This window comes from Dipteris shenzhenensis, chromosome 26 (assembly GCF_047967505.1).
Source record: "Dipteris shenzhenensis isolate YYH24624 ecotype China chromosome 26, Dip_SZ_1.0, whole genome shotgun sequence".
NCBI lineage: Eukaryota > Viridiplantae > Streptophyta > Polypodiopsida > Gleicheniales > Dipteridaceae > Dipteris > Dipteris shenzhenensis.
This window is the reverse complement of record NC_141621.1, coordinates 1,525,286-1,546,763: the sequence shown is the minus strand read 5'-3', so window position 1 is coordinate 1,546,763 and position 21,478 is coordinate 1,525,286. Positions and strand designations below refer to the sequence as shown.

The 21,478-nt window shown below is 43.1% G+C and overlaps 1 pseudogene; it reads right to left on the bottom strand.

Moving 5' to 3' along the window:
- Nucleotides 1-3,083: 3,083 nt before the first annotated feature.
- On the bottom strand, nucleotides 3,084-8,617 carry LOC147884518 (putative glucuronosyltransferase Os01g0926600; annotated as a pseudogene).
- Between the last annotated feature and the right edge of the window lie 12,861 nt (nucleotides 8,618-21,478).

The following is a 21,478-nucleotide window of genomic DNA, read 5'->3' as shown; positions in this document are numbered from 1 at the left end:
TAAATTCCACAATTTAACAGTGGTATATGACCCGAATAGCAGGAAATTAAATTTAACAAATTTAAGTAGTAAGAAACACAATAATTTCAACCACTGGGCTAGTCAATAACTAATGTCTCCTCAACCACGCTAGTTCAAGACAATCACATAACTAGTGATTGAGTTGAAGCAGCCACGGTTGCATGATGTTCCAACCACCGGGCTGGTTTAGTAAAATAACAATATATTACGAAATATATTGGTGTTAATTTTTGCTCAACCATGCCAGCGGGCTGGACAACAACTAATGTCTGTTCAACCACGCTGGTTCAGGACAATCACATAACTAGCGATTGAGCTAAACTAGCCTACAGTTGCATGATGTTCCAACCACCGGGCTAGTTTAGGACAATCAAATTTAGTCCAAGCTTGGTTTAAGAAATGAAACAAGTAAACTATCCCAAAGCTCAATCACAAACAACCATTGGGCTGGTTTAGGCACCATTGACTTGCGTTGTGTCTAGCATGTGTATGATGTGCTCCTCAAACACCTTGCATCCCGTCCGCTTCTTGCAGATGTCCTTTCTATTTTGAGAAACTCTCGTATTTTCATGCCAAAACATCGTCACTGTAGCAATGAATTCTGCACTTAGGCTGCCTCTCCTATTCTTGCATTCTATTGAAGCCCACAAACTTCTTGGGTCGGGATGATCGTGCATTGCTTCGGCTCTACGTTCAACCACTGAAGCCACATTGGTCCTTCTGATTGACAACATCTTCGACATTGTGTGCCCAAGCCGTTTCTCCTTTGTTTCAAGGGACACCAACATAGCTAATGTCGCCCAAGTTTGCAACTAGTTGATCTAAGCTTTGCACCCCTTTCACTTTCTATAGGCCATTTCTAGCATCACCTCTTGGGCGTGCATCTCCCGAGGTGTTGGTAGGGTTGTTACTCTACGAACTTTAGGGCGCAAGCTAGAGCTTGTGAAGACTCGAGACTGGTAATCACTTGAATGGCCTGATGTTGCTACCTCAAATGCTCCTACCAATCGTGACACCACAGCTCGTGTTCTTCGGTTCGATGGAAATGATCGAATGCGTGTAGCTACAACCACTTCTTGCTACTTCTCTGCAAGGAGTCTTCTTTCTTCTCATTGTTTCTCCCTTCGCAGATGTTGCAAAAGTGTCTTCCATTGCTGATTCGATGCCGTGCCAGCACTTTTCTCAACCCGCACTCTGTTCCTTGTGCCTTGACCTTGCTTTTCGACTTTCCTGTCTCGCAGCCTCTGCCTACTTCTCTTGCAAGTCATGGCAAGCTGCATGTTACCATTAACGCCATGGCAACGATTAGTCCAAAATAGACCAAGAGAAGCTAGCTGGTGAGACAAGCAAAGAATAGAAGACAACTTACCACCCGAAAGAAGACAATGGCAACCAAAGTCTCGCGTGCCTATGGGTTGTAGGGCGTTTGCAGGGCGGGGACAGGTTGCATGTACTTAATCTTCCAAGATTTGATGGAAAGAAGGTGTGAAAATTCAAAATTCGTGGGGGTAGCGAAATTTCAACCCGTCGATTTTCCCCCCTCTGACGATACACGTCAGCTGAATTGGATATCCCAAACAGGTGCAAATCCTTATTCCATAATTTTTTTCTCTCATGTTCAAGTTTGGAATGTGTACTACAAGTTGAAGACAAAGTTTGCCGAATTCTGTTGAGCAATGCATAAGTTATAGGTCATGCAAGATACCTCTATACATAAAAGTCCCTAAACCTCACAAAAATGGCTACACCCAAGCAAACAATGACTCTCAAGTGCTTAGCCCACGTGGGGTGTTGGATATTGAATAACCTCCTTGGTGTACCCCTTGTGTCTTGGATAGGAATGGATGAGAAATGTTCCTAAGGCACTAGCTGACACATGTTATTTGGTGGCAAGTTGTCCCATAAAGCAAAGGGGCACTCTTTTGGTCCTTGGATATAAGTAGGATGGAAGACCCTCTCTTATATCTCACTCTTATAAGTTGTCCCATAAAGAAAAGGGGCACTCTTATGGTCCTTGGATATAAGTAGGATGGAAGACCCTCTCTTATATCTCACTGGCACGCACGCATGGCTACGGGGCGAGAGTGTGGGACCCCTCATACTTGGTGCACCCTGATTGGACACGTGGTAACTCTACAATGCTTAATGCTCATTATGTGTTTTGGTCTATCAACAAGAACCAAGCAGCCATAGCATTATCTACATCAGAGGCTTAGTATATTCTCTTGCACAATGTGCATGTAAAACAATTTGGCTTCTAGGGCTTTTTGAAGGATGTTAGTGCAATCCAATATCCATGATCTTTTGTGACAACCAAGTATCATTGCCTTGGCAAATAATTCAAAGGATAATGAGAGATCAAAGCACATTGACATCCACTACCATTTCATACAACAATCAAGTGTAAGAATGAGTTGTTCATCCAGTCCACTATTTCTCGAAGGACCAAGCTGCAAGTTTATTTACAAAAGTCTAGAAGTTTGAAAAGTTGAAGACATGTCTATCTCTAGTGATATCGATACCATCCAATGATGGGGGAGTGTTAAAATACGGGTCATTGAGATGGTCATCATCCATGTATATATAGTGAGACATGTGTATATGTTATATACATGGATAGATGAACAAGAGTATAGAGAACTTTATAGGGGATCCCAAGTCACTGGTGAATACTCTTCATTGACTCAAGGTAAACCCATATTAGGGTTAAGTATATATTTTATCATGTTCATGATTTTAAGATAAAAGAAGAGTGTACATTTTGTATAGCCAACACGCAATTGGACATTTTGTATCTCAAGAGGTTGGTGCCTTCTCTCCTCCTCAACATTGTGTATTGAGCATGTGAGTTATGTATACATTAAGTTCTAGAGATAAAGTTTGAGGCTTAAGAGTGGATTCTCGTCAATGTGAGACCATTGTGGGGTTTGCATTGGCAAACATTAACCAGCTAAGATGCTTATTGTTTAAATGCTTTGTGACACGCTATAGGAAGCTAACATTCATTAGTAAAATGAAAAAAAAGGAAAATGAAGTACGGGGAAATTTGACATTTCTTCCATCTACCAACTCTTCAGATATTTGATTGGTCCTGCAGTCCAGTTTACAATTTGTTGTCCGGGATCTAGGTACTGTCATGAGGTAGTTTACGAGCAAGAGCAGCCAATATTTGATGAAATGCATCTCCTGCCTGTGAAGGCCTTGGAAAGATCATGGCCCTTTTGATGGTGGTTTCTGCGAGCAACCTTTGCTTCTTCAGAATGACGATTGCAGGAATGGAGGTTAGGATTGTATCAAGCTTAGGCACATCTCTTTCAGCAACGAATACCCCCAGCTCATTCCAGGGAATAACCTCTGCAAAAGGCAGTACTATGCCATCTGCAATGATGACGGGGATACATCCAAGGAGTACAGATTCCACAATGCGAGGACTCCATGGGGCCCATCCAAGTGGACACAGACAGAATAGGGAGCGCTGCATATCCTCATAGTAAGTTGCTGGATGCTCTGCTGATATATCAAAGAGAGGGTTGTTCTTGAAGTTTTTCCATATTGACGCACGCGCACCCCTGAAAAGGTACCAGCACACAAAACAAAAGAGCATGCAATCCTATGAGATCCACCCCAAACCACGTAAAATGATTGCAACTGCAATTGCTTCAACTCTCAGCAACTGGGAGCGAAAACCAGTGACTACAAGATAACCAAGACAACATGTCATACCTAGCATAGTACCCTCCTTTGGGGTCATTTCTAACATCATAAAAGACGCCTCTGAAGTAAGCAAAAATGGAACGTGGTGTATTTGGTAAAAGCTGATGCACTGAAATTCGTGCCGGAGGTGTATATGGAGGAATTATGATCGATCCATCTTTCAAACATGCATGTTGTTTTTGCCCAAATGTCTGAAGGAGTGTTGCACGCTGCAACAAGGGCAGGATCCCCCTGTCAATAGCCTTCTTCTCCTGCACTAAAGGTGCAAATATTGTTTTCAGACCTTTCTTTCCATCTAATTCCAATAATTGGGACCAGTACTGCTTTTTTAATATTATTATTTATCTAATTGAATGACGTCACATCTAAAAGTACACACCTGATAATGGAAACAAGCCCCAAAGTCATGTGGTACTACGAAAAAATGATCAGCACCATCTGTACGATTCCAATATGACCAGCGAGTTGAGATGTATCGAATAGCACTCCGCATCATTTGGGGAGCCTTATTTATCAAGGGAAGGCCATTCTCTGTCAAGTCGCAATTTGTATAGACCGGAGTAAAGAACCAGTCTGCCTCATTGGGGTCAAGTGTGCGTACATCACTTAACAGCAAAAACGAATGGATGTGTATCTCTGTAGCAAACATGTGTGACAGGCATCGATGATCTTTATGTACAACTCTTCTGTTGTACTTGTCTGGCAGATCGTATATGTAAACTTTCATTCTACCAGATGCATGCCCTTCCAAAATATCGCTGGGACCTCCTGCTCCACACAATTCCATTCAAATATGTCTTGCAATTACTGGATCAGTAAAATTTTGTTCGCATACATAGTATTGCTGCATTTGGGAGAGCTCTATGTAAGGCCATTTTGCTTAATGGACAAAAATCATCTTTCAGTGTTCAATCTGTTGTTCCATACTTTTTTCTTCTTTCAGTGTTGAATCTGTTGTTCCATACAGGGCATGTGAGGTATAGCCTAACTTATATGTACATAATGCTAACATATGAAATGAGACAATCTCATCAGTTTTGATTGTTTGTTTCAAATTATCTCAACACCTGGGAGTTCTGGTTTATCAGTTTGGTACCTTGGGATAGTATTTCATCATCAAGTTTCAGTTTCAATACCAAAATAGCGATTTTTGTTGCATTTTTGTTAGCAGACAGAAAGGCAAGTTCACAAATACAGCAATTATGGCCGGGGTGCTTCATGGAATCTCAGTAGGTGGATAACACAGAATAATGGGCATGGAAAAATCATCTACACAACCAGTGGATTTCCATCAGGCCTACCTATTGGTGAAATCAAAATGGCTCTGAAGAACAAAATTGTCTATTCGTCTTGTGGTCAAGTTGGCCTCATGGCATCCCATGTCAAACAGGAAAGCAAAGCATGCGTTCCAACTCAAGACTGCAATGAAACTATGGCATACACCTTGACTGTTCAAGTGTCATCCACCATAGAGGATGATGATAATTTTGTATTCTCAAGAACTGTGCTTCTGTTGAAGGAGCGGTACTCCTTTTGATCGCATGCGTGAGTTCTTTTTCTGTGTCGGTCATGCCCCTAGAGACTGGAATTCGACCACAGCTCTAGAGAGGGTGTACAGATACGTGACCAAAGTTAAAGACACACCAAAACACAGATTGCCAAGTTTGGTATGGGAAGCAGGCCTAGGCCACAACACACTACCCAAGATTCCAACATCTGGATGGGTACTCGATGGGTACTGGATGTGAGGGCGTGGTTCTGGCGATGGGGAGTCGAAAGGCTCCTTGACCTTCCACCCAAAGAGATGAAACAAGCACAGGCCCACGTACAGTTATTGGCCGCAGTCCAAGCTTGAGTTTTACTGCACTTACATACATCCAGAGTACTGGACTACATACGCTTAGGACTGAGGCTGCAGTCAGCCACACATACATACTCACATGCCAATACAAGCTCGACAAGCTATTGCTCTACTCTGGACCTGAGCACACGAACTAAATATTGAGACAAGAGCCTAGAGAGGAGACCAGCCAGAGAGGACTCGACTTTGCACCCTGTTCCAGCTATAGGTTGAGAAGACCAAGGTGCATGGGTCACTCTCAAGGCCTTGCTGGTACCTCTCCTTTCACATCTTTCGGTTATTGCACCTTTGTTGGGGAAAGTGTTACATCTTCCCAAGTGAGATTTTTTTGTTTGTAGCAGGGATATTCGAGTCTGCATCCCATGGGATATGGATCAACCCATACCTTCATGTTTGGATGTCGATTATGGTCTGGCGCGTCCTTTTCGCATGCTTTTACAGTTTGCTTCTTTCCCAAATGCCTGTTACAAGTGTAAGAAAATTGGACATTTTGCTTGTTGCTGCCCTTCATCCCCTACTAAAGATCCTAATGTCAAGGGCATTATGCCTCTCCCTCGGGTTCCCCCTCATTTCCAATCTGATAAGATAGTGCAGCCCAAGCAGAAAAAAGAATGGAGATAAGTGGGGCCTAAGGTAAATGCTTCAGTCATAGTGTCTCCTTTGACTTCTTTGTCATCCCCAAAGGCTCCTCTTGATGATGCTTCTTCCTCGACCACCTTTACATTTTCTAGTGCTGATGTTTCTGACTCTCGAGAGCCCTCTTCAGTTCACCAGTCTCATTCTATTGATGTGGCATCTCGTATGGCACTTCCAGCAATTGAATCACAGTCTGTTGAGCTACAAGTGGACATCTCTCCTTCGGATATAGTTACTGATGGTAATGGGGATCTACATGTGGATTTGACACAACAAGATACGTAGGTGGATATTTCTTCTTCCGTTAATGATGATACAGTGGAACAGACTGTGGATTTGAGAGTGCAAGAAGCTCAAGCTGTTTCTCCTCAACCACAAAGCACTTTTACACTTCAGGATATGCATCCTATGTTGCAACAGGTTTTTGACCCAGCTATTCAAAAATTTCGGGTGCCTGCTTATCTCGAGGAGAATCACAAGGGTAAGAAAAACCTTCATTTTATTGATGGTGATGTGGTTTCTTTACAACAGTTTTTGCATGCAAACAATCTCACTATGGAGGATATCCTGCTAGATACCCCCCCTAGTGACTTGTAAACATTTTCACTTTTCTAGTTTTCAGTTAGCCTCCTGGCTTTACCCAGCAAACTACTTGTAATCTTTTACTTTTGTACTTCATGGTGGGTTTTTACCTCTTCTGAGGTTTACCACACAGAAATATAAGATTTCAATATAAAAAAAAGTGTGTGTGTGTGTGTGTGTGAGAGAGAGAGAGAGAGAGAGAAGGTGAATAACTTGTCACTTCACAGATGAATAGCCAGCAATCCCCAAGGGAGTCTGAAACAAGGATTAATCCTGAACTCTCTCTCTCTCTCTCTCTCTCTCTCTCTCTCTCTCTCTCTCTCTCTAAATACTTTTACTGTTTCCAGCCAATATTATAGAAAATTAAAATTGCAACCCTGGTGACTCTGTAAAGCTCTAGCCGCCTAGTGCAACCACCTACTTCTTACAGACAGTGGTAGTCACTCGATCTTATCTCTAAAATCCTCCTACACCAGCACACTATAAGAATAAGGCATCAATGCTGTCAATAAGACCTGCTTTTACCTCATGTATGATAAAAGGTGGACACAGAGATAAAAACCAAAGGCAGGCATTCTTCATGAGACAGCAGCACCATGTTTAAGATAAGAACAAGAGATGGAGTGCCCCGTACAATTTATCAATTATGAACGTAATATATATTTTGTCCCAGGAGGTACCACAAAACATTCTAGAAGGGTGAAAATAAGCAAAGAAACCGGCCAGAAAGGAAAAGAATGGGGAAAGCAGTGGGAGATGACAGGAAACAGATTCAAATGAGACAATGACTCAGTGAAAGAACCGGGCATAAATCCTCTTCAGCAATTCTGTCATTTAGCCAGTCATCCCTACTGGTGAGCTAATCGTCATTCTTGATGTTCTACTGATCTGCTTCTCAGCTCAAATCAATGATGCTTAATCGCGTAAACACGCTCTGCAATATAGTCACACATCTAATCCAACTTACAAACTAAAGTTAGAAGAATCACCGTGTGATATGGCTGGCTATCAAGACACACTTTCTCAGAAAAATGCCTGAGCCATTATTGAAATTGTGCCAATATGCATCTAATAGTAATAAAGTAGATAATTGCATTCATAGCCAGATCCCATGGCTTGAGGGTGCAACCTGGTGAATGACTTCACAGCTGACTTCACAGCACAGAAATTACAAAATAAGTTCCAATTTTTTGCGCTAGTGAGCATTTTCTGTTCGTATTCCTGCTTCAGTTAACCTTGCCGATCTTGTTTCTCTTGTTGGCAACCTAGGGGTCTCTCTAGAGGTGGCCGTCGTTACCAGAGATAATGATCTCAAGGGAAGCCGTAGCTGCCATACATTCTCTTATTACAAGGCGTTTGATTTTTTGGGTCATGCTTACATTTTATGGCAAGACACTATGTGGCGAACACCCTTCTTGCTCTCATTCTATACGTTTGGCAAGCTAAAGGGTCCATTCTTTTCGTCCTGTTAATCTTCAAGGTCCGCCACAAAACTCCACCTCACTGTCACGTCGGGAAGGTCTAAAGGAAAATCCATATATTTTTTGTCGTGCTTGTAAATCTTTTTCGTATGCCCACATAGTAGGGAAGAGATAATCTAGCTACATGCAAAGGCACACTTGTTTAAAGTGAAACGTCCTTCGAATGGGCAACTTACGGAGACATTGCTTTTCAATCCACCATTTGTCTAAGTTCCTCATAGTACTCACCAGCATTGCGATCTTGCGGTACAACAAACGCTCTTAGACCACAGACAGTCAGCATGATAGCAAAGCAAAGGCGGCTGCAAGACCAGTGCTCCATTCCTAGCGTAGCCTTTCAACCATAAGGAAACCAGCGAGGGTACATAACTGAGCAATGCCCATAACGATCGGCAAGTTATTTCGGTGATGCGTTGGCGACAGGATTTGTGGGATTTTCCAGTGCGCCCGAATCTGTTGCATTGCACGCAGAGATTCCATTTCATAGCCACTGCATCGTATAAGTATGTGCACATTCTCGATGCAGCTTGCACCCAAAGATTTGTTTGTGGGTCCTCTGTCGAGATAGCGAAGGGTGCGGAGAAATTTGCGCGAGTGGAAGTTCCCGGAGTGAACAGTGCAGGTAGGTGACGGCTGACACAACCATGTTCAGAGGTGAAGAAGATCATCATCGCCAAAACTCGTGCTGGGTCGGAGTGATGAGGTCGCAGTTCTCAAGAGAGTGGTGCACGTCGCAGGTGCGTCGAGCACGTTCCGCTGAGTTTGGTATTGGCGGCTTGTGTTTGATTCCGGTGTGCATGGAATTTGCAAAGTGCATTTTGGGTTGACGGCGGGTGGTACATGCATGCGTGAATTATGTACACTCTTCGAAGCATAGGGAAATGGAGCGGGCACTTTAGATGGTCGGTGGGGCATGACAAACAAGTTCCCATACTCTGCAAGTTTTTGGCCTGGCCTCTGGATAGCCTTAGCAGCTTTTCAAATTGGGCAAAGCAGAAATTAAGCGTTTTTAGAATTTTTGGAAGTGCATTTTTCTTATTGGACAGTATGTTGATACTTGGCTTCTCTTCCTTAGCTCCAAGATGGACTTGAATGAGGACTTTAAAATGGTTGACTCTCTCTCTCTCTCTCTCTCTCTCTCTCTCTCTCTCTCTCCTTCTTTATCTCCTGAAGTCTTCCTACACACCATCTCCACCTTTCCTCGCTCCCCTCTCTCCCTCTCTAGCCTTCCTCCACACCATCTCCAATGGATTCTTTTTTGTTTGCTTTTTTTATCTTAAGGAGGCCTTCTGAATGATTCAATATCATTCACCCTGTTTACATCAATTTTGAAAGTCTCTTCTTAGACATTTCAATTAAGCATAGGTTTGCATGGTTTCTCTTTAAGCTTAACAAGAAGGGATTGGAATGACAAAGCTCTAGTGATGAGAGTGCTTTCAATTTGCATTCTTACATTCGAAGCATTTGCTCTTTCAATAAGTCACTTATAAAGAAAAGGATATTAAGAAGGTTTTTATGGAAGTCCGATAAGGTTAAGCAAATGCATGGTATTCCTTGCCCGGGGGGGGGGGCACTATGTAAAAACCTCATATAGCACATGCACATGCGATCAAGGGTATTACAAAAAATCCCTACCTATGGATTTTTATATCCCTTATGTATGAAAATTTTCAATTTTTGAATTGAAAAACCCCTTATGTATGTATATAACTATAACTCCATAAAAATATAAAACCCCTTCCGTTGATCGCAGTTCTATCTTACATATTCCTTAGTGACCCCCCTGAGATTCGTTGGTACATGAAAGTTCCCTTTTGTGCCTCATCACATATACACTAGCTAGGGGACGAGGAATTCCAACTTTACAATTTACAGAAAATAACTTACAAGTATGTGGCTGAGGAGATATCACTCCAAGGTTTGCCCCTTGAGTAGCTAGGCATAATATCTTGTCATTATTAAGCCAAGAGCCATCACTCAGATTTAGTAAGCTACTTAATTAGAGGTTGGGACTGAGGTACTCCCTCTTTTAGAGTGGAAAGAGAAATTAGGAATAAGAGGGAATGAAAGCTTGACCCATTGCATGCATGGGGACAACCAAAGCCCCACCTTTGCATTGGTAACAAGAAAGTTTCAGATTTTAAAAAGAAAGTCTAATCATGACTAGGATGGCACAAATTTTTGAGGTTTTCGTTTCCAAACAAAATAAAATATTTGCAATTTACCTAACATTAAACCCAAGAAAGGACATTGTTTCCAATACTCCACTGTCCTCCACCTCACATTGAAGAGTATATTTATTAGTGAACTATTTGAGATGAGATAATGAGTTTTTGTGTGTGTGTGTGTGTGTGTGTGTGTGCGCGCGCGTGCGTGCATGCATGCGTGCGTGCGTGCGTGCGTGCGTGCGTGCGTGCGTGCGTGCGTGCGTGCGTGCGTGCGTGCGTGCGTGCGTGCGTGCGTGTGTGTGTGTGTGTGTGTGTGTGTGTGTGTGTGTGTGTGCATGTGTGTGTGTGTGTGTGAGAGAGAGAGAGAGAGAGAGTCTATTGACATTTTAAAAGCCATAATTATCCCAAAAAAGTTTTTTGCTATTTAAACTTCAAAATCTCCAAAAACTAAGGCAAGCCTTTCCTCTCTTTCATTCACATCACATAACCCAATAATTGTAGTATTCCTTTCCTCTCTTGTTTTTCACACAAATAAACCTTTGAAGAAAAGAAAAATGCTCAATGATAAAGAGATCTAAAATAGTGTTCATCATATTATGCTAATTGTCAGCTTTAGATAGGAAGCATTCCACAAAATTTGGATATTTAGAATATTGGGCAAAGGATTACACATGGATGGAATCCCAAAAGAAACCTAATAAGCCCAAGCCAATATAGCGGCAGGGGCAATGGGGGGGGCAACAGGCAAGCTTCTAACAAACACCGCATACAAGTTAATGGACATGGAACCTAACAAACATGTTACATAGAACACACGTTAATAAAGGGGGGATTTTTAAAATTGAGGGACACACAACCTCTCCACAAAGGTCAAGATGTCAATCACATCCTTACTACAGGGGAATCCTACCCTCTCCATAAACCTCTCAAGCTAGATAAATGGGCAAATCTTGGCCCAAGAGCCTATGAACTCCAAAGAAAACCAATTACAAGAGGAGGGTTGGAACCTACCTAAGGTTCCCATCAATAAATTAAGCCAATACTTCAAAGGTGATGACACTACAGTAGCTATCCCCATAACCTACCAGAACCAAAAGGTTGATGCCATCCTAGATGGGGGAGCAGGTGTAAGTGTCTACACCAAAGAATGTTGGGAAACGTGGGGGAAACCTTCGCTTGAGCGAACCCATCTTGTAATGAAGCTAGCTGATGGAAAATCTGCTCAACCTTTGGGAGTTCTCACGGGTATTAACATTAAGGCGTTTGGCTTCATGTACCCCATTCAATTTGTGGTTATGGAGTCATCCTAGGTAGGCCCTTCCTAGGTACAAAGTCATCCTAGGTAGGCCCTTCCTGCAAATGTTTGGACTCATACATGATTGGTGTATAGACAACATCTTTTTATGCAATGACGAGCAAATCGTGCGAGTGGACCTGTGTACCTTCAAGGCCCACCCACTATCAAGACACCTACTTGCCATAGAATTTGACACAACGGACAAGACATCATCCCTAAAACTGTTCCAAACTTGTGAAAGAGAATGCAACAGGAAGGAGGCAGATGAGTTTTGGTATGCCCCTCTCCCTGAAGTTAATTCAAAATTGGATGCACATTCTGGCAAATATTGATGTCCTAGACAGAATAGGGTTCCAAATAACAACCTTCAAGCATGAAGAGTTGAATATCATGGTGCCCCTCTGAATGTTTAACATTCAAAAACCCTGCAGAGTGAGCAAGGGGGAAGTTAGAGTCAAATCGAACCTCCATTGGCTGGCATATGTAGGGGCCACTACTACTCACCATGAGTTTTCCTCCAATTGGGGATCTTGGTTGAGTAGTGTTACCTCTCCAATAGGCTCCATAATTGCCATGGAGGAGCCACCTTTAGATCCTAAGCTTCGAAGTTCCAAAAGCCCAAAGGCTTCCACCAAGGGCAAGGAAGAAGCAACCCAAAAAGTCCAGGAGGAGGATGAAGAAAAGGAGAACCTACAACATTTTCCTTCTTCTTATAAGGCCTAACCAATAGAAAACTGCAAAGTCTTATACCAACAGGCCAAGAGAACCCAAGAAGAAGGTTGTTTCCAAGGATATGATGGCCTGTCCAAAGTTAGGGAAGTAAACTTGGCACTAGAACCACAACCGGTATACATTGCAGATGACCTAACCCCTAACGAGTAGTAGGCCTTAATCGCCCTCCTACAAGAGTACAAGGACTGCATGGCCTAGAAGTATACAAACAGGAAGGGTGTGCCCGCTAAAGTCATGCAGCACACTAGGAGCACACTATACCCATGGTAACAAGGTGGATGTTGATCCTCCTATAGTTCGACTTCACAATCACAGTGCATAAAGAAAAGACCCACATCCTAGCCGACCACCTCTCGATGATTCCCAAAACAGAATCTCCAATAGGAGTTGAGGATGACCTCCTAGATGCTCCCTTATTTGTCATTGACAGAATTCCAAAATGGGCAGCTAAAATAGGCCACTACTTGGCAAATGGGTTACCTGTTGAGATAAAGTCCTAAAGAAGTACAAAGCCCACAAACTCATTAAGGATGTAGCACCATACCAAATAATCACAAGACAACTCTATCCCATGGGAAAAGATGCCATTATGCATAGATGCGTGTGCGGACACAAGTATGTGGATGTGCTTGAGGAAGCACATTTGGGAATAGCAGGCGGTCACTTTTCGCATCTAGGTAGGCCTTTAGTGGCCAACCCTCTTTGGGGAAGCAGTCGAGTTTGTCAAACAATTTGGTCCCTGCCAAAGAGTGAAAATTCGCCATAAAGCAAATATGATGCCCCTAACAGGAGCAAATGGCCTAGCCAAAATCTCAAACAAAACCTGTTGCCTAATTATAACTTGTACAATTGAAAGTAGTCGTACCGACTAGGAGCACAAGCTCATCGCAACACTATAGGCCTATCGAACGTCTTACAAAGTGGAAACAAACTGCACCTCCTTTAGCTTAGCCTTTGGGGTGGAGCTGGTTATGACAATGCAGTCTGTAGTGCCCCAGCCTTTACATCATAGTTAAGGAAAGGCTCAGCAAAAATGCTTTAACTGAGCACCTAATTGATCTTGAATGTCTAGATGAGACAAAATTGCATGCAGCGTATTGCCTTTGAGTGCAGAAGGCAAGGCATAAAAAATGGTTCGACGACAACCTCAAGAACAAGGACCTGGTGCTATGCCATAGATTACCGAATTGGCTGGAGAGCACAAGCTACCACTCTCACGTACAATGGAAGAACCTCAGTAATTATGCTCTGTAAAGACCATTCCACTCCTCTTATAGTGCAACTTCAAGAGTCAAGGAAGCTTTAAATGAAGGAAATTATAAAGCTCCAGAGACCTCACATGCCCCTTGGCCTAGTCCTGAGAAGGAAATCCATCCCAATGCCACTTAAACTCCTAGCCCTAATCACAATAAAGGCAAACCATCACCGCAAACTACCCTCTCGCCTCTACTTCCCATGCCCATTGCCATCGTGAGCAAGACCCAAAGATTCCGCGAACAATGGGTGCACAAGTCCATCCTTCGTGCACCGCATTACTAAGAAAGACAACAACCTTGGATGCCCAAAGCCGTGGAATATTTTTGACCCCTCCTTGCCCTGTGCCAACACCGATGGTTCCATCAAAAAGTAGGGCCCAATGACACCGACCGCCTTGCCAACAAGGACAAATTCCAATACTCCATGAGCAAAATATTCACAAGCATTGGGTTGCAACAAAGCCCTAAAATCCCAAGGCTACTATCAAGGTGAGCGATATGTTTAGGTCCAAAAGCTTCTAATAACATAGAATACACAAATTCGCACCACTAGGATTTGTGAGGTAGCAACACAAGAACCTGTGTCAACTCCTGAGGTGGTCCCACAAGAACCTACCCTCAAGCCCAGCACAACGAACCATTGTGCGAGCCCAAGGGTATCATGATCCCATGTATAGTGCAATTCAAGGAGAAATTTGCCAAGGTCATTGAGGGAGCAACGCAAGAACCGACCCCTAAAATGTGAACACCATCGAAAGTCACCATACTCAGGGTAGCACCTATAGTGTTTCCTAGACCTACTTCTCCTATCAAATCAAAGGCCACAGTACCATAAGAACCTGCCATCGCTTGGGGTATAGCCACACAAGAGCCCGTGCACCTTATTCCAAGGGAGGTCTATCAATGTGAACACTTTATTCTGAGGGAGATCTATCAACATGAATGCCGCAGCATTGATACACACCTGACAACCAGGATGATGGACAAAATCTACACATGGTCTACCTGCTGTTGATGACAAAGTATGCTGCTATTTGAAATTCAACTCCACTACATTCCACATAATCGACCCTTCATTAGTTGCACGATCATATCACCCAAATGCACCAGCAGCTCACAAGTCCTTGATAACCACAACGCATACATCCAAATTCACATTCATCATTAGGTGAATACAGCCAATACATTTTTTCATTTTTGCATCCTTGCATGCTAACCTCACAATTCTATGCATCACCAAATTTGTATGTCCCGTTTTATCTCCTGGGCAGCACCCTCAGCATGAAACATCCCCCTCAACAACTTTGACAACTGTCAAAATTCCCATTTTCAAGCCTAATTAATACCTCATTGCCTTACTGCCATCCCGCCTGATCATAGCCTTACCGTTAGCCCATCGACCGGGGCCATAGAGTCATCTCGCCGAATCATTGCCATACATTGTCATCCCTTGCTATCTCCATAGTTGGTGGATACTGAAAACTATAAAAGGACCCCTTATCCCCTCTGATTGTCGCCTTAGCAAAAACAGCCAGATTGTGTTAGTTTTCTGTCAAAATTCCTACAACTTCCTGCCCCCTTCCACACTGCCCATCAGCCTCCATTTGAATGTGTTTTGTCTCTTCCTCCTCCACATACTCGTTCCTTACGCACCTATCCTCCTTCCCAATGGATCTTAAAAATGAATTCTTTGAATTCAAAAGGTAACTCAGCCTCCATCCCCCAAATCCATCACCTACCAATCCATTGCCCACTGGTCCATCTGAGTCCCAGAGCACTCCCTCAGGATCAATTAGGATACCGTCCGACATACCTACATCCGAACTACAAATCGAGGAGGAGATGAGTACTCAGCAGTCCTCTCAATAGCCAACAGCAGTGGCTGCAACCCTACCTTCTCGATCTTCCAAGAAGCGCATGCCAGCTCCAACACACGAGGAATAGAAGGTCGTCAGGATACTCGCACACTCTCCCCTTGATGAAGCTCCCACAACTCAACATCTGCACCATCCACTCCAAATATGTTTATGAGGGTTAGGATTACACCCTCTATTACCACAACGCAGCCTTCTACCAAGCACTAAAGGGTCCCGAGGTGCAAGCATCCTTGCTAGCGATAGGTCTAAAGCCACTCATGGACCAACTACCATGCCACCTTAACATGAAGCTGCTCAGGGATTTCATCATCACTTGCAATTCCAATTCTCATGCCTGTGTACTCCGTCGACGTGCAACAGAGACCCCCCACTTCCACCACCTGAATGTAGAGGTGGTGCGCGCAGCCTTCAGCCTACCAATGGTTGCGGAAAAGAATACACACAAGAAGAATTTGAACGAGCCCCTCAGCAAAATCTGCAACTACGGCAAAAAGAAAAGTAAGGGTAGCATCAACTTCTTAGAGCTCATAGTACCAAAACTAAAAAAAATAGCGAGTCCTGCAGCTATTGACATAGGTCAAACATAAGGACCACCACTAGTCTATAGTGCCAAACATACTAGCGAGGTTGGGAGAGCCACGTCACAAACTGGGCAGATTATTTCTGCACTCAGATGAGGGAGGATCTAAAAACACATCGAAATGTCATGGGCAACCCAATGCTCTAGATGCCCATCATCTACCACATGTAGGAACCATAGCCGCCAATCAGATTTCGGCTAGCCAACAAAGAAGCCACAGGAGAAATTTTGACAAAAGAAGAGACAGTGGCGTCTGACTCCAGAAGGCTCAAGCTTCAGCTGGGTGTGACCCCATCAAGCCACCCTGTTCAATAGCCACTCGACACCCAACTGAGGGAGAAATGTGAAGATCATCAATTGCAAAAATCCTTGGAGATACAGAGACGTCTTGAGACCTCAAAATATCAACCCAAAGGCAAGGAGATAATCCAGGTGCCCCCATTGATCTGGACATGTTTCAAAAGGAGGATACATTTAATATTGACCTCCACCCCAGGGCAGAATCGTTTCCTCCCACCTCCTCCACCCCCCATCCTAGATCCACCACACCCGTACAGGCCCAAGATCCACACTCCTTTGTCACCTCCATGGGTAGGGCTCACAAAAGCCTTACTTTTTGACAATGCACCTGAGTATCATTCGCAAGGAGGTTACAGCGTGATGTTTGCCAAACAATTATCAAAGGTAGACGATATGGAGCTCCAATTATTAGATGCCCTGGCCAAACTCCCTCAGGTACTTTGCACCATTTTGTAGGAAAGGCAAGAGCATGCCACTCAGCTGTCCTCCTCTCCTACTGCGTCAGGGCACACGAAAGCCATACACTCATGATTTCCACACAGGCTACTAGGGAAATTTCCTTGGACAGAGCAAAGGAGTACAGGTTCAAGGTCGAGGACCTAGAAGTGACTATTACAAAGCTCAATTATGAGCTCTCTACAAACGAATCCCTGGTTCAAACCATGATGGACCAGTTGGACAAGGAAGAATCAAGCCTCAAAACGTGGAAGAGCGACGAACATAGGCCAAGGAGATGTATGCAAGGAACATGGAGGGATGTGAACGACAAGTCTAGAGTCTCCAAGACCTCCTCTCATAAGAATGAACCCTCACCATCACCTTGTAGACTGAAAATCATACCTCTAGATGCCTAGAGGAGTCCACACTCGAAGATAGGGAACAACAGGAGTTCACCATCTATAGGGAGGTCTCCGCATAGCTCGCCACCTACACACTATCCCCACGCACAATCCCTCAAACCCTATAGATGCACTTTGATGCACTTCATGCACAAAACCTTATCTTCCACATCGATCTCACTACCCTTGTCCTGCCCAACACACTCCCTACCATCCTTTGCTGAAATCCCGACCACTGTCACCCCATTCTAGCTATGTCCTATTTTTCACTAGATCTTCAGCCCACTTAATTATCTCTACTCCTTCCCTCCGATATTCACACCTTAGCCACCACCCCATTCTCTTAAATTATTAGACGTGGTGTTGAATAATCAGTGAGTCCACTAATTATCCATAGGACAATGACGTGATACAGCTAGCCAAGCCCAAAGAGCTACTCCCATGGGTCTGTACTCCCAAAAGCATACAAGCCGACATCGATTTGAATGTAGACCTACGGCCAAACTTTGGCAGTTCAAACTCAAAGCCATTTAGCTGTCTATCACTCCACAACCTACCAGCCCCTCAGCATTATTTGTTTGTTCAAGAGGATGCTACAAGCTCTCCAAGACTCACACGAGTCCTTGGTGAGCAATTTTGAAACAATCCATGTAGTGTATCCTAAAGTTGTCACCAAGGAGGATGGTTAGGAGTCCATCTCAATCTACAACACCACTGTTCCACTCGTGGATATTCCTAACCCTGATCCCACACACCCCACAAATTCTGCACACCCCCTCGCCACCCGTCAATCCTATCTCGCCTCTCCTTCCCCACACAAACCAACCCGAGTACTCCTCCAATGCCTCCAACATTAGCACCACACATCACGGGACCTCCCTGTCCATGTCATCCAATGCTCCTATCGACCTACCAGATGAAGCTATCAATACCTTACTTCGATTCGGCCATCTAGTTGATAGGCCAATCGACCTTTCAACCATAGGGCATGCAAAGGAGGACCCCATGTCAAATGTTGATGATGATGTTCCTCCAGTTCCCCCTCATCAACTGCCAGAAGATGTATAGTGGCAGCCCAACCTCCAATCCTTCTAGCACTTACCCGATAGCACTATGATGCATCACTAGAAGCCCAACTTAAAGGCTCTCACCTTCATTTGTATGAAATAATGGAATTTCGCCCCCTCACTACTTTTATCACTCAGTCCTTCAATGACTGGAGGTGGGATCCAACCTGAATTGCACATGTGGCAGCTACAACTTAGCTCTAGATGTGCCTTTCCCCTCACCGACATGGATGCAGGTCTCTAACCCTACTGACACATCCCATTTTTGAAGAAGGATCAATTTTTGTGCTATTATCGTAGTGCACCCCTTGAGCGAAGAATACACCCCCTCTATATTCCCATGGAATGATGATGGTCCTAGACCCACTTCAAAGAGCTGCAAAATAAACATCCCAACATTATATACAACTTCCCCAAGGAGATAACACAAGAAGAATTTTTCTTTTGCCTTCAGTCATTCAACAATATCGACAACTGTGGTGGTTGCAGTGGTGCACTTCAACTTCCTTATCCTCATGCTACTTCGAGATCTCCCTGCCCATAGTTGTCCAATCGACGACAAACTTCACAATCTCAACAACTAGATTTTCTTCGACCCCCACATTGGCCCCTCCCTATTCCAAGACTTGCACCTGTACCTTCAGGTCCAAAATCTCCATGGCATTATATTTGAATGTTTGAGGACGTGCATGCCACCCACTTCTAGAAGTATTGGCCTTATTTCACAATGATCACCTCATAACAATTGGACCACTACGCAGTACTCCATACAATCCTCTCCACTCACTTACTGCAGCGTGGCTGATCCGAGGATGGCTCAGCATCAGGAAGGGGGCATGTTAACAGCTATTGAGCATGCTAACGGATCTGGCCCATCCAAACCCTATGAATTTTGAGCCACAAATGGTTTAGTTTTGAAGTAGTCACCGGGATCACCCAAATTGGCAAGGATAACACTAGATCCATTTGGATCTCGTATATGGATAACATAAGAGCCATTCAAAGAAATAGAGAAGGTTGTGAGAATTAGCATATGCCTTGGCACCATATGGACCCAAGTGGTTGTAACAAAAGAGACAAAGTGTGTTTACAAGGAATATGGTTGGCCCTCCCTTCAAAAGGTGACATGTATAAAAGGCCAAGTGGTTGACTGTGGTCTTCATTGTTGTATGCAACCTTTGAGAAATACAAGCTCTCTTCTTGCTCATGTGTTGAGATGGAGGTTTTCTCGTTGTCCTTGTTTGCCTTTGGTATTTGCCATGATTCCCCTTCACCTTCGTATCCTTCTCCACCCCTTCCCTTCTTCCCTTCCCCTCCTCTATCTCTTTCTCATCTCCTTCTTCTCAGTGGAAACACCATTGCAACAATCTGGTAGGCACTTGAGTGACATGAATGAAGGGTTTACTTAGAGTTAGGAGTTCCATTGGCACACTTCCAGCATCCCCACAACATGTGTGTCTCCGCCAAACAACACAATGTCTACTAGTTTTCTTTTCTCAAACCTATCCACCTGAGAGTAGTTATTCAAGAAGATTGCAATACCACACTCTAGTAACTTAAGTATAAAATGTATTTACTAAGGAGAGATGATGGACTTTTCCTTTTGAAACTCACATATTACCACCTTGTGGTATAATGAATGGCACCAAGGGGATGCCATGAGCACAAAAAAAAGGTAAGATATGATTAAAGGTATGAAGTAAGGGCATGCTACCACATTGGAAGGAGGTTTTATATCACATGTGAGCAAGCAATACAAGTTTGTACTCTAATCCTATAAAAGGGATGATACAATAAAATATGCAAGCTCTCAAGTCTCTCCAAGGGTACAATTCTCAAGCTTGTAACCTAATTGAAACTATTTAGTATACCTCTTAATGATGTGTGCACTTAGGATTCATCCACCTCATATTGTTTTAGGAACACGATAGGTCTGATGTACTCATGTTTTAAGTAGAAGAAGAAGAAGAGGGCAATGGCTATGACAATGGTGGTGGTGAAGAAAATGGAGATGGGGATGCTATGTAGATCAATAACTTAATGTTGATAATGCCCTTGTATTACTACAGATGATAAATCTATTTGATTCTATGTTGTTGCTTATGCTTATTGCATTACTAACACGTGTTGTATTTTGCTTTGCTACTATGTTGTTTCCATTATGTTAGCATTGCTATAATTGTTTTGTTATTGTCATTTTCGAGTGCTATTGCTAGGTTGCCTCTATGTTGTGCTATCATTTTCATTGATGTGTGTTGTTCTTTCATTTCTATATCATTGTGCTTTTGTGTATTAGCTTGAGATTTTTGGTTGTCTCCTATTGTGTGCTGCTATTGGGGTTGTTGTTTGTAGGCATCATTAGTGATTCTAGTGTTGCCTACTTTCTTTCCTTGCTTTCCTTCTTTGTGGATAACTTGTTTTTGAATTATGGTTGTTGTTCCACTATTTTGTTAATTACTATCGTAGAACATTGTTGCTGGTATGTTTTGGACTATAGTTGCTTGACTATTTTTGTTGGTGAGTCATTGCTTAGCTTGTTTGTTGTTGCAAATGGTAGGTGTGCCATTGTTGGCTATTGATCATTGAAGTCACATTGTTTTTGAATGACTTGTGATTGCTTCACTAGCTCCAAAGAGTAGGAAGAGGGCTATTGTTCTTGATGAAGGCAAAAGAGTAGACTGACATTATTCAAGGAAATCAAGGTCTTCACAACCTTTTGAAATCTCAATACAACCCTAATCTCTATATGACTTTCCAAATTCTAAATATAACCCTTTTCATGAATCCTCCATTCAAATTTCAAATCTTACAAAATGAATGCTTCACAAAGAAGAAGAAAACTTGCAATATATTCACTCTTTGAATGAATACTCACACTATGCAACTTGGCACTACATGAAATAGAGAGAATAAGATGGATTGTCTTCATCCTTGTCACATATGCAAATATCTTCTTATAATCAATGACCTTCTGTTGAGGATATTTCTTGTCATCGATTTGTCTACGCTCTCATTAGCCTTATGCTTGACCTTGTAGACATATTTGCAACCCATTATATTCTTTCTA